Below are 13,740 nucleotides of genomic sequence, written 5' to 3'. Positions count from 1 at the left end.
ATGCCAAAATCTGCCAACATCCTTGCCCTCCAGTTGCCAGGGCAGCTGGCTGTTGATACGTACCTATCACCCCCTTGGCTCAGCATACAAGGCTAGGCAAGGTCTCTGGCTAACTTCATCATTCTGTTCCCCGTGTTCCTTGTGTTCCATAAACGCTGACCGTCTCACCATATTCCAGAACCAGCAGCTCTTTCTTCTGTTTTTTAATTGAAGTCTAGTTGATTTACAATGTTGTGTTAGTTTCAGGTGTACAGCGAAGTGATCCAGATATATATTCTTTTACAGATTCTTTGCCCTTATAGGTTACTACAAAATACTGAGTATAGTTCCCTGTGCTATGCAGTAGGTCCTTGTTGCTTATCTATCTTATATATCATAGTGGCTTCCCTGGTAAAGAATCTGCCTGCAATGCATGAGACCCCAGTTCAATTCCTGTGTTGGGAAGATCCCCTGGAGAAGGGAAAGGCTGCCCACTCCAGTATTCATGGGCTTCCCTGGTGGCTCAGAGGGTAAAGAATCTGCCTTCAAAGCAGGATATGCTGGAGACCTGGGTTCGACCTCTGGGTCTGGAAGATCCCCTGGAGAAGGGCTTGGCAGCCTCCTCCAGTACTCTTGCCTGGAGAACCCCATGGACAGAGGAGCCTGGCAGGCTGCAGCCCATGGGGTCGCAAGAGTCGGACACGACTGAGAGACTGAGCACTAAGCACCAGTGTGTGTATGTTAATCCCAAATCCTAATTTATCCCTCTCCCTTGTTCCCCTTTCATAATCGTAAGTTTGTTTTCTATGCCTGTGGGTCTATTTTGTTTTGTAAATAAGTTTATTTCTGTCATTTTTTAGATTCCACATATAAATGATATCACATGATGTTTGTTTTTGCCTGGCTTCCTTCACTTAGTATGATAATCTCTAGGTCCACCATGTTGCTGCAAATGGCATTATTTCAACCTGTTTGGGCTGAGTAATATCCATTATATGTATATATGTATGCCACATCTTCTTTGCCCACTCATCTACCAGTGGGCATCTCAGCTGCCTCCATGTCTTGGCTGTCATGACTTGAGCTGCAGTGAGCACAGGATGCATGCGCCTTTTCAAACTGTAGCTTTCTCTGGAACAGCATCCATCTCATAATGCTTAAAATCTTTTTTTGCATCTGTCTATCTGGAAGGGTTTTATCACTGTCATTCTCCCCTCTTTTTCCCTGCCCCCAATCCCCTCAACACACACACACACACACACACACACACACACACACACACACACACACACCTCTCCCTGGCATACTCCTACTCACTCTGCAAAGTTCAGTCACGTGTCCCGCTTCTCAGTGAAACCTCCGTTGGTTCCCTTCTTCTACCCCAGGTGGTAAATCACTCTCTCTTTGAAGTCTGACACCACTTCTCCTTCATCCTTTGACAGCACTGTCCTGTCACCCAGGAATGTATCCGATGATTCGTCTGAGACGCCCAAGGAAAGTGGGCTCCTCAAGGCAGTGCCAGAGGTTTACACACCTCTACCTGGGCACTGTGTATAGTCTAGTTTGCTGATGATCTCCACTCACGTGGAAGTTGAGTGGGGTGAGAACTTTCTTTGTCTTGTTTGGTGCTGGAGCTTCTGCGCATCCAGGGCAGTGCCTAGTATCCAGAAGGTGCTCAGTAAAATTTGGTTGTATGAATTAATTGATTGAATGAATTGAATTGAATCAACTCAACACAGTGCAGCGAAATAAATGACCTGGCCAAGTTACTTCAGCCTCTTAAAAACTTTTTTTATTTGAGGATTATCATGACTTCAAATATGTATTCAGTACCTGCCCAGGTTTTCTGCACAAGCTGTGAGGTTTATAAAGATAAAAGAGAAGCTTAGTGATACATGGGATGGGGGGATAAGATGTTTGTGAAAGCAACACTCACACAAGGTAGGAAGCAATAAGTGCCATAGAAGGGGGCAAGTAAAGTACTGTGGGAACTCAAGAGAGAGGAGCTGGGCAGGGGTCTACATGGAGGCCGAGCTGTTTGTCTTGGGGAGCCATTTGTACTGTCTTCCCAGTGTGTTGTGACCCTGGAAGCCTCACGACCCAGGTCCCCTGGATGTAGCTGGTCAGAGGGTGACCACTTGCAGTATCTCCCAGGAGCCAGAATGGAGCCTTCAGAGCACTGACCAGACAGATACTAAAGGACTGAAGACAAGTCATCTCCAGAGCTGTGTAGCTGTAGACTTTTCTCAGAGACGCAGAGAGAGCTGGTCTGGGGAGAGAGCAGTGTGCAGGGGCAGCTCGCCGAGCGAAAGGCCGAGGCCTGCTTTCTGACGGCTTCAGCTCCGGGCTCCCGCCCTCGGGGACTGGCAACTGCTCCTGCCCTTGGGTGTTCTGAGACGCCCCAGGCGCCCTACAATAAACATCCCTCTTTTTGTTTCAGCCAACCAGACTGTGCCACCGTGGCCAACACATTTTGGAGACGTCTTTGTAGGTGTGCAGAAATGGGCCACTGCCAGGGTGGGGCTACTGGAGAAGGGGTGTGAGTGGAGAGCTTACCGACCTTCACGTCACTCCACATTCCCTCACTTCCCTCAGCATCTCCCACCCAGGGATCCCCCTGGTTCTAAACCTACCCAGCAGCTCAGCAGCCAGAGACTGGCGTGGTCCAGGCAAAGGCCTTCCTGAAGAGGTACAGGTATCTGGACGCCCAGTCTTTCAAATCTCTAGAATAAACTGGATATCCCATGTCCCAGACATTGACTCTACATCCAAGATCCCTATAACAGAAGTGACTCACCCCATGGAACAGAGTGCAGAAGTTTTTGCACACACGCAAGCTTACACACATCCACAGGTGTCCATGGTGAGAACACGTAGACTCGTATGTAAATGCTCCCTCTGTGTCTTCTTGGAATCCTATGAGAACACTCAAACATTTATCTATGGAGAAAAATCATAGAGAGTCATCATTACAAAGAAAGTAGACTCAGCTCCCATCCTCTGGTGGCTTTGAGGTCTGCAAAAGTGTTCACACAGCAACCTCTTTACAAAAACTTAGCACAGCTACTCAGAGGGGAATCACACCTTCAATCAAGGTTCGTACTGTGTGGGAGGGCTCCACGAGGAAAAGAGGGGTCTGCGATGTTTCTCAGGGAGGTTGTGGGAGTCTGACATTTGGCTGAGCGGGTGACAGAGGGGCACAGTCAGGTTTAATGGGGCCCTGAAGCATATACAATTGGAGGGAGTGCTCTCCTTAAGGAAAAAAGAAAAAAAATTATATATATATATATAAAATTACTAATATAAACTAGGTCCAGAGCTTTGAATAGGGCTGGTGCAAGTGGGAGACCCTGAAGCTTTAGAAGAGGCAGAAGCTCAAACTTAAACTTCTTTCCTTTCTTCCGTCCTTGTCACCTCCATACCAACTGAAGTCCCCAGAGGACTGTGGTTCCACGAAGGTAACACTTACATCATAAAAGTGATGCCTGGGACAAGACCCCTGCAGGCCAGAGAGGTGAGCCCGGGGGAGACACCGGGCCAGGTGAAGAGCATCAGCAAGGCCGCTGGAGAGGGAGGGAGAGGAGCTATTCCTCCCCTTCTTGCCTCTCCTCTAACCCAGCCGTTGCCAAACCGCTTCAACTTGATCCCTTTGCTTCTACCTCTCATAAATCACTCCCCTTCCTCAAGTCCTAGGACACACAACCCCTTTATGTGGTGATTCCAGGAGGCAAGTGGAACTCACCCTCCATCCTGCAGGACACCTCGAGCCGTGGTCTAGGGATGCAACATAGCGAGAGTGAGAGCTGAGGGTCAGGCTGCCTGAGCTTGAATCACAGCCACTTCTTAGCTGAGTGAACTTGGGCCAAGTTATTTCAGCTTTCTCTCTAACTTCCAGTTTCCCCTCTGTAAAACTGAGATAAAAATAGACCCCACCTCTTAGAGTTATTGTGCAAATAAATCAAGACAAAAATATCCAACCCAGTAAATGCTGGTCAGGCTGACGCCCATGCTGTGGAAGTCGGCCCTGCAGGCACAGCTGTTGGGCTGAATGCTCTGGCCCCGACTTTCCAGAGGATCATGCCTTTTTGTCAGAGAAGCCCCTCCCCTCACTCCTGTCTCTGTGGACCTTAAAGCATTTGTCAGGGGTCCTGCCTTGGAGCAATAGACAAGGGAACTTAGGAGAGTTCTCCCCATTTCACAGCTGATCAAGGTAAGGCCCAGTCCTGTTAAAGGCAGGGTCAAAGCTTCAGAAAAAGCAAAAGCACGTCTACAGGTGGAACCAAAGCCACGTGGCCCCTCAGTATGATTCTCTGGATCGGGAAGCGCCTAGGACTGTCCCCATGGAAGCTTTGACTCTGCCAAGGACCCGGATGGAGAGGCAGGGGTAGGCAGTAGGTGGTCCAGGGAAAAAGCCCACGGCAGCTGTGTTCCGCTTCTTCCTTCACCTCCAACTCAACACAACCACGCTCGGCAGGTTCTGGGCTCTCTGAGTAGCCAACTGTGTGGCCTTGGTCAATCCCTAGCCCTGCCACTGGCTTGCTCTGAGATGAGTGTTCTTATCACTAAAATCAGAGGTTGGGCTTAAGGACATTCAAGTTTCTTAAACTTCTCCAGAAATTGCTTCATCTCCAAGTCAGTTGGACAAAGAGTGAGAGGCAGTACCCCAGAATGTTGCACTTCCTACAAACCATTACACCCTCTCGAGGGCCCCCATCATGTCCCAGGGAGCCCGATCCGTGAGGGCATGTGGCCTGACATGGCCATCTGCCGTCATCTGTGGCAGTGTTTGTGAGTGAGTGCAGTGAGTCTGGAAGGGGCAGCAGGAAGACTTGTTGGGCCTTGAGCAAGAAAAATAAATTCAGAGTACTTAGGTGCTTCAAGTTGGAAGGCAACTTTTCAATTAATACTTTTAGGTATGTGAGCAGACACCAGCCCATTCCCATATTTGGCAGGAAAAACACAATAAGGGACTCAAGATCAAATTATACTAGCAGAAATGTTATTTGCAAGAACAGCTGAGCTTTCTGGAGCATGCAATGCTGAGATGGGTGACCACAGGAAAAAGTGGAACCCTTTGGTGCACCCAGCTTCCATGTGTTCTGCTTAGGACAACATCCCCATCCCACTCAGACCCCACCATAGATTCCCTTCCCGCCTAAGAATTTTAGAATTCTACATGGGTTGGGCAGGAAAGTACAAAGAAGGACTGACTTGGCAAAAGGAACAGGTTTGGCAATAATGTGTCACAGCGTGACCCCAGACAAGTTACTTAACTTTGACCATTAAGTAAAAATCGAGGATGTTCACATCCTGCCCAGCAACAAAGCCTTGGGGGTGGACCCTGACGATTAGAGCCTGACCCCAGTGTAGGAGTCAGAGATTTGTTTTCCTAGAAGTCTTACCCCAGCCTCACCCTCAGCACAGAAAGTCTTTGTGACCCAAGTCATCAGGCAATGCCAGTCAGCTCCTGGACTCTGAGCATCCCGGGTTTGTAGCCCTGTGCTAGGCAAAGGGTGACGATCCACAGAAAGAAAACGATGCCTTTCAAGGGCCCCTAGAATGGCGGGGGAAGCAAGCCAATAGACTCTACCCTCTAGGAGTTGCCAGACTAAAGAGGATAATAAAGAACACACTGAAATAACCCTATAGGAGCTCCTGGAGGAAAAAACAACACTAAGTGAAAATTAACATAATGCAAGCCACCCGCCTAATAAAGGATGGAGAATGAACTGAATTAATCAGAGAAGTCTTCTTGGAGAAGGTGAGTTTTAAGACTGGTAGTAAAAGGAATAAGGAGTAAGAGGCATTGTTTCAGGCACAACCGATAAAATGAGAATGAACTGTGGGGCATAACCCGAGGGTGGGCTCTCGTCCCAGGGGAGGCAAACTCACAGCCATCCATGTGTGGACGCCATATGGGTTCCCAGCAAGTTATGCCCAAGTCCTGGCTCTGTCTCGCCACCCACAGAATGAGGAAGAAAATAAACTAGCTTGTCTCTACAGTCCCTTCCAGCTCCAGCATTCTACATGTTATAATCCTAACGTTTAGGGAAAAGTCCGTGCGTGGGCTGGGTTGAGTAGAATAGAAAACAGATGGAAAATAGGTGGGGCTAGGCAAGATTCTCATGCGAAGAGTTGACTCATTGGAAAAGACTCTGATGCTGGGAGGGATTGGGGGCAGGAGGAGAAGGGGACAACAGAGGATGAGATGGCTGGATGGCATCACCGACTCGATGGACGTGAGTCTGAGTGAACTCCGGGAGTTGGTAATGGACAGGGAGGCCTGGCGTGCTGCGATTCATGGGGTCGCAAAGAGTCGGACACGACTGAGCGACTGAACTGAACTGAGGCAAGGTTCTTGGGGCATCTAATCTGAGAATAATCTGAGCATATCAGCTACAGCTGAACACACTCAAAAAGTACCCCTGATGGAGCATCTTCCAGGATCTTCCAGCATGTTCTCTGTCAAGCAGCCCCAGAGCAGAGGGCAATGTGTGTAAGTGACAAAATAAACACATCTGGATGCAAAGAAACAAGTGTGTCAGGGACATGGGGCTGGGTCTAAAAATGCACAGTGGCTTTAAGATGACATCCATCCCCTCTAACAACAGACCCCTCCATACAGACCTCTGCCCAATGAACAGCCCTGGAGGCCAGATGTTACTCTAATTTTCAAATTCTTCAGTGGGCCCCAAGGCCTGGATCTAGACTGGCCCCTGTGTCTGAGCTGTTTGCACAGAGAGAAGAGACCCTCCCAAGAGACCAGTATGGTCCAGAACAGGACAGCCAGCCTAGCTTCAATAGGCACAGAGATCGGGTAGAGCTTGGGAGGCATTGAGTGAAACCAGCACTCAATGTGCTCAAAACCAGCAGAGCACAAGGTTTTGCCCCCTACCCCCACCCCCCGCCCAATCCTGCCTTGAAGGATGCACTCACTGGCCTTTGCCCTGATATCCCAACAGTCTCCATTCCACCACATCTTTGTCAGTTCAAACAGGCACCATGGGCAAAATAGGTGTAGAGAGTAGGGAGTGTGATAGGATTACAGCTCAATAAAGCCCAAGGGGCTAGGGACAGGTCATGAAATGTGGTCCGGGGAAATCCCCAAACAGAAGTGCCCCAGCTGGTTTCCCCATCATTTTAGGTAACTTTCCATTGCCACACACCCATCCCTATCCCCTTAGGTCTCTTCTAAAATACCTACTGCTTTCTTAGTGACCTGCTGGGTACATGCATCAAAAGAGGCAATGAGCCCAGTTCCTAATTTAAGAAGTTACAGCCTACATGGGGGGTCACGCCCCAAGTAGGGAGGAGCCAAAAAGTTATTATTTAATGATCGAGGGCCAAACTGAAATGTAAGCGGCTCAGAGACGGGCACGTCACCGAGAACTGAGGCAGTGGCCCAGCAGCTGGTGATCAGTGAACGTCTGGAGGCAGGAAGGTGGGAAGCGGGGCTTAGGGAGCAAGGGACAGGGCAGAGAGAAACTGAGGTGAAAGAAACCATCATGTGCTTAGTGCCCACTCTGTAGCACTCAAGGTGCCAAGCGCTTTCCACTTGTTATTTCATTTTCTCCCAACAAGAGTGGTAGGTAACTTTATTTCCATGTTGCAGAGAGGGAAAATGAGGTGTTTATATGAATTTGGATTTGACCTGGTGATGAATGAGGTGTCTCTGTCAGTGGCCAAACTGGGGAGGAGCTTGAGGGTAACAGTGATAGGAAAAGTTTGGCTACGCCATGGCACCCAAGGTGCAGGAGAACACTGTCCATCTGCATCCTAACGTCAGGAGGAGACACCGCCCAGAAGCCCCCCAGAGGTCTTCGGGACCTTGAGTGATGATCTCTGACCTTGGGACTCACCCTCATGACTCAGGAGCTCTAGAACGAGCCTTCCCTCAAGGACCTTTGCCACGCTAGGTTTCAAGCTGGTCCCACTCTCCTTTGCCTGGGGCTCAGCATCTGCATCTAGTCACCAGGTGCCCTTTACCCTTGCCCAGAGGTTGGATGAGGTTAATTAATCATCACCAACAACTAACTGTTAAGGAGGTCAACGAGGTGCTATCATCTCAGCCTCCCAAACTGCGGCTATGACTAATCGAGCAGTGTCAGAGATTCAGAAAGCTTTGATAATTATTATAATATTTTTCCAGCCCTCGTGCTTTTTCCCATTTTTGAGGTTCCCAGTGTGAACTGGAGAGTCAACGGGACACCCAATCGTTCTTTCCCAGAATTGAGAGGATGAGCCATTTTGCTCAGCCTCCAACTCAGTCTCACGGTGGGTGAAGGGGTGCCTGCTGGAGCCCTGTTTGTTTGAGTCTCCGAGCAGCACCTTTTAGAGGTCTGAGCCCCACTGAGCAATCTAGGGACTGGAATGAGTCAGGCCAGATGGGGGAATTGGAGGCATTCTACCAGAGCGTGGCCGCTGGGTCGGGCCGTCGGGGAATCCCTCAAGGGAACCATGGACCCGTGCTGACCAAAGGCAGCCTGCAGGAAAACCCTGTCTTGCTACATGACTCCTGATTCATGGCTTTCCCCTCCTGGGACTCAGCTCACGTGCTGCCTCACATTCTTTTTAATATAGTCACCATCCCGCCAACACCTCAGACAACAAACTCCACCTGAGATGGAGAGACTGAAATGTTGGGAACCAGGAAAGTCATGTGCAGAAGGCCTAGTCAGGTGCCAACTCTGGGACCTCCCAGGCGATTTTCAGTGGCCAGCTTGAGTGTCCCACAAACCCACTCAGCACCAAGCCTTCTCGTCTGCTCTGTAATCGGTCCTGAGAGCCCATCATCCCGCTGTTGTTAGGATGCACACCATTCCTGACTGAGTGACGGCAAACGGGACAGGAGAACTAACGTTACCGTGCTGCTTTGAAGGGGTGGCCAGGACAACTGTGATTATTGCTGAGCTTTTCCTAGGTCAGCTGGGTCTGAGAGCAGCCATCACTGTTAACTAGACACAGCCTTTAAAGCTATGGGGAAGGGGCTGAGGCCACACCCAGGTTGGGACTGGGCAAGAAGAGAAGCCAAGGAATTCAGCCCTGCCTCCGGCTCAGGAGTACTCAGCCATGTTCACCCAGGAAGTGGGTGGATGGGTGGTCTGCTTGTATATTGTTTCCAGGGTGGACTTTTTTCTCTTTCCCAGGCTTCCTCAAAGGCATAGAACAAACTTGGCCATTAAAAGCCACAGATGTCACCAGGACAGGGCAATTCCAGGGAAGTGGGTAACTGCCTATGACTGGCACTACTCATCTTGCATACTGGGGAGGGTGGCTGAGATGATAAATCCAACCAGCCTGGGAAGGCCCTGGGCCTGCCCCCACCCTGCCCTCAAATACTCACACACACACACACATATGCGTGCGTGCACACACGCACACACACACACAGCCAAGAATGTTCCTGTTTACTTAGATACCCTACCAGTGAAAACTGCGTAAATTTTCGTAGGAGGGTGAGAAATTGCAGTTACAACCTATTTTTTAGTATTCAGTTGATTAATAACCTTCAAGAAAATGGGGTTTTTGTAGGAGGAGAAAAGGGCACACCTGGTAACTGTGAAGGTGTTAGTGAAGGAAAACACAATGAGGAGAGGGCCCTGGAGGGCTGGGCACAGGACCCAGGAAGAGCTGGTGCCCAGCACAGCATGCAAAGAACTAAAGTCAAGACCTGGGCGCCCCCTGGATACAGCCCGCAGCAGGGCCGCTGGGAATGTGCCCAGCCTTGCCCTAATCGTGAACAAAAGTTCACTGATCTCTCTATCCTGTGCTATCACCACCCCTGGAAACAGTCTTCTTCCCAAGGAGGAAGTGGAAGAGGTCACCCCAGCCCTCCAGTTGGAACCTGACTACTGCTGGAAATGACAATAGTTCATCTGGTGACCAGCAGAGACAATGATTTACAGTACCTGGTAAATCTGACCAGCCCTGGAAAAGCCCTGTGGTCCATAAATGTCTCACACACACCAGCACCACACGAGATAGAAGAATTTAGCAAGAAGGAGTGAGTAAAATATCAAATGTCATCAATCAAATCCCCCTCAACTTTCTGTACTGTATTCTAAGAGAAACTCCTGTGGACTCCAGCCTCTGTTCTTCCGTCCCACCCTGGTCTGCCTTCAGGCTGCAGGCATATTCTAAGGGGTTCTAGAGATGGCCAAACCCTCACGCCATTCCAGCACCTTGAGCTGCTTCTGCCCCAGCAGGTCTTTGTCAGGGAGCCAGAGGAGGCGGGGCGAGGCTGAGGTGTCAGAGGCCAGAGGTGGCCATGTAAACCCCAGACACCTGCCAGGGCCCTGAACCTGCGTCAGAGCCTGACTCCATCGAAAGGAAAGAAAGCAAATGCACAGCAACCAAATCACAGTGGCCAAAGTGGAAAATATCACTCTGCCACAGGTCGTTGGCTCTGGGGAAAATTCTGCCGATGAACCACGTTGAGATTCAATGCTGTTTATCTTCTATGGTTGCCGAGCCTGGGGTTTTTTCTTACTCTTTTTCTACTTGAAAGGTGGCACGTACTTTCCTCTCACTGCAGTGGAGGGGACGCTGTTCCATGCCTTTGGGAGCCACAACCAGAGGAGGGGCTGACCAGTACCTGTGATGCTCATGGGTCCTGCTTTTCTTCCGGGATACTGCAAGGATGAGGGAGGGGAAGACCAAACCCCTGTCACATTCTTACTTTTTTCTTTTCTTCATTTTATTGAAGTATAGCAAAGTGATTCAATTACACATTTACGTATATTCATTCTTTTTCAGATTCTTTTCCCAGCATTTTTTCAAATTGAGCTATAATTGACATATAACTTCATGTTAATTTCAGGTGCAATGGTGTTTTTACATTTTTTTTAAATTATTAAAGCTACTTTGTTTATCTCAGTACGGTGATGAGGTAAAGAAATGAACTGACTAGAACAAACTTCTAATTCTCACTCTGCCACTCAGGCAGATGCTTTAAAGTTTCTGAGTTTCAGTTTCCTCATCTGTAAAAGGAGAGGATTAATATGGAAGTCAACTGGAAAATAAACTCCAAAATCCCTGCCAGTTCTAATAATGCTAAGCACTTAGAGTCAAGTCTCAACTCTACACATCCTGGCTATCTGACTTCAAGCAAGTTATCTAACCTCTCTAAGCCATAGTTTCTTCATTTGTAAAACTGCAGCAAGAGCCCTAGCCTGGCCTCCCTCCTAGGGCGGCTGGGAGGACCACGTGATACCATACCTGTGAGGGCACTTGGGGCATGATTGAGCAACTAAGCACAGCACACACGCTCTAGACACACGCAGACTGTATAATTTCCACTTACCAAGGCAAACAGCAACGGAAGAAGGTTTTGGTTATCTGCCCCACTTGGTGCTCCATGAAGCTAGCAACAGGATGATAGAAAGCAGAAGAGTAGGTTTGTTGGATTGAAGAAAATTTTCTGACCAACAAGATCAAGGACACTATGAAATCTTTTCTGAAAGACTTTAGGAAAAGATTAGACAAAGACTGGAGCTGAGGAGTTTGATGTTTGGTCATGTCTTGAAGGCAAGGATCCAGGCTAAATGACTCCTACTTCTTCAGTGTAAGAATTTTTAAGGGTTAGGCTGGGAAAATCATCTACATGGACAATAGCCCTTTGGATTTGAACTGGACCAATTCTTATCCCTACCACTTACTGGTAGAGGTAAGAGGTAAGCCTCTTCGGGAGAGGCTTCCTGGAAGATGCTTAGAGAGGCTGTTGACCGCATGGGTGATGCTTTCTGAAGCACTGGGTTGGGAGAGTGGGTGGAGTGGGAGTGAATGCAGTTTAGAAGGAATGTAGAGGAATAGTTTAATAGTTTCCCAAGAGGGAAGTTCAGGAAGCAGGTATGGCTACTTTGAGGAAATTCTTGCTCTTGTAAGAATCTACATGGTATAGTTTTTATTAAGGTCTAAGTTTCAGGGTCAAGTCTGGGTTCACAATTCTGCCTCCGTCACTGTGAACTCTCTGACCCAGGGTGAGCCTCATTTTATTCTTCTTTAAAATCGGGTTGACAGGACTCGCCCGGTGGCCCAGGGGCTAAGACTCTGCTCTCCCAACACAGGGGGCCCGGGTTCAATCGCTGGCCAGTTGCAGGGCCATGTGCCACAACTAAAGATTCCCAATGCCACGACAAAGATCGAAGATCCACGGTGTCACGGTTAAGACCCAGCGTCACCAAACAGATAATTTAAAAATAAAGAATAAATAAAATAGGATTGAGAATTGGATTAAACTCTTGAATGTGGTTGTGAAATTTAAAATGAAATAATGTTGATGAAATTCCTGGCACACAATAAGGAATCAAAGAATAATAAAGGAAAACCAGTGAGGACAGGCCATAGTCAACTGTGGGCATCAGCAGGGCTCCAAGGGCTCTCTCCCTCGGGTCAGGCTATGTCAAGTCCATGGCACATGGTAGACACACATGACATGGCAGCAGACAGTTGGCATCAGTTAGTCACAGAAGAGCTGCAGAGAGTCACACACCCATGCACGCTCACAAGCACACACTCACACTAGATTGGATTGCTCAAACTTGCCATCTCAGATCTAGGAGATGAATAAGAAGTCTGCAGACCAGTGTGTTTCCCCAGCCATGTCACAAGAAGGAAGGTCCTTGGCATCCCTGGGAACCCTGGGTAGAGGGGGATTTTAGAAGGAAGCTCTCTGAAAAACTCAAATCCCCGTGGCTGTAATGTGGCCTAGAAAGGAAAGTAAGGTCTGACAGACTACCACACAAGGCACTGGGAAGGCTAAAGCCCGGAAAGGGCTGTGGGACTTGCAGTTTGGGGACTTAGTGAGGGAGGAGACATACCTAGGTCCAACTCCTGCTGTTGGTTCTGGGAAAAGGCAGCAGGGCCTCCCTCCTTGGGTCAAGGATAAGACCACAAAGGGGCTAACTCTTCCATATCCTTGGCTATTTTGTGGCCTTACAGTCTTTCAACCTATGGGCAGGCATCTTTGATCTTCTGCAAGGGAGGAGTCTCCCCATTTCACAGAGACAGAAACTGAGGCTCAATGAAGTTGGAAGACATCTCCATAGCCACACAGAAGAAAGGCTAAAACTCAAACAGCTCACCTTCTCCTGGGCCCAGATCTTTGCCATTTGAGAATCTTAAACTCATCTGCTAGCCAAAATGAGCAAAGTATTTTGCTAGATTGTTCAAGCTAGGTTTTCTCCTCCCCATCCGTGGCATGTGTCAACATAGGTCCCGGCCCCAAGGACAAAACACAAACATACATACACACGGAAAGGTGGTGTATGTATTCACAACTCAAGGTGGTGGTACCAAGGGTGGCATGTATGGTCATAAGCAGTGGCTTCCCTGGTGGCTCAGGGGTTAAGAATCCACGTGCCAGAGCAGGAGAAGCGGGTTCAATCCCTGGGTTGGGAAGACCCCCTGGAGAAGGAAATGGCAACCCACCCCAATACCCACTCCAGTATTCTTGCCTGGAGAATCCCATGGACAGAGGAGTCTGGCGGGCTCCAGTCCATGGGGTCTCAAAGAGTTGGACACAACTTAGCAACTAAACAACAACAACAAAAGCAGTAGAGGATTTAAAAGAAAGAAAGAGAGAGAGAGAGAGAGGAAGGGAGTTCAGTGGGATTGGATTGGTAAAGAAAGGCTTATGGAAGAGGTGGCTCTGGAAGATTCAGTTGGATGAAAGTGGGGAGGGGTGCAGTCATTGCAGACCAGTAAAGCTGTGAGTGGAAGCCAGATGCTGAGAGTGAACAGGGCATCTTTTGACAACAGGCT

This window comes from Bos indicus, chromosome 16 (genome assembly GCF_029378745.1).
Source record: "Bos indicus isolate NIAB-ARS_2022 breed Sahiwal x Tharparkar chromosome 16, NIAB-ARS_B.indTharparkar_mat_pri_1.0, whole genome shotgun sequence".
Taxonomy (NCBI): domain Eukaryota; kingdom Metazoa; phylum Chordata; class Mammalia; order Artiodactyla; family Bovidae; genus Bos; species Bos indicus.
The sequence above is the reverse complement of the archived record's forward strand: the minus strand, read 5'-3'. Positions refer to the sequence as shown.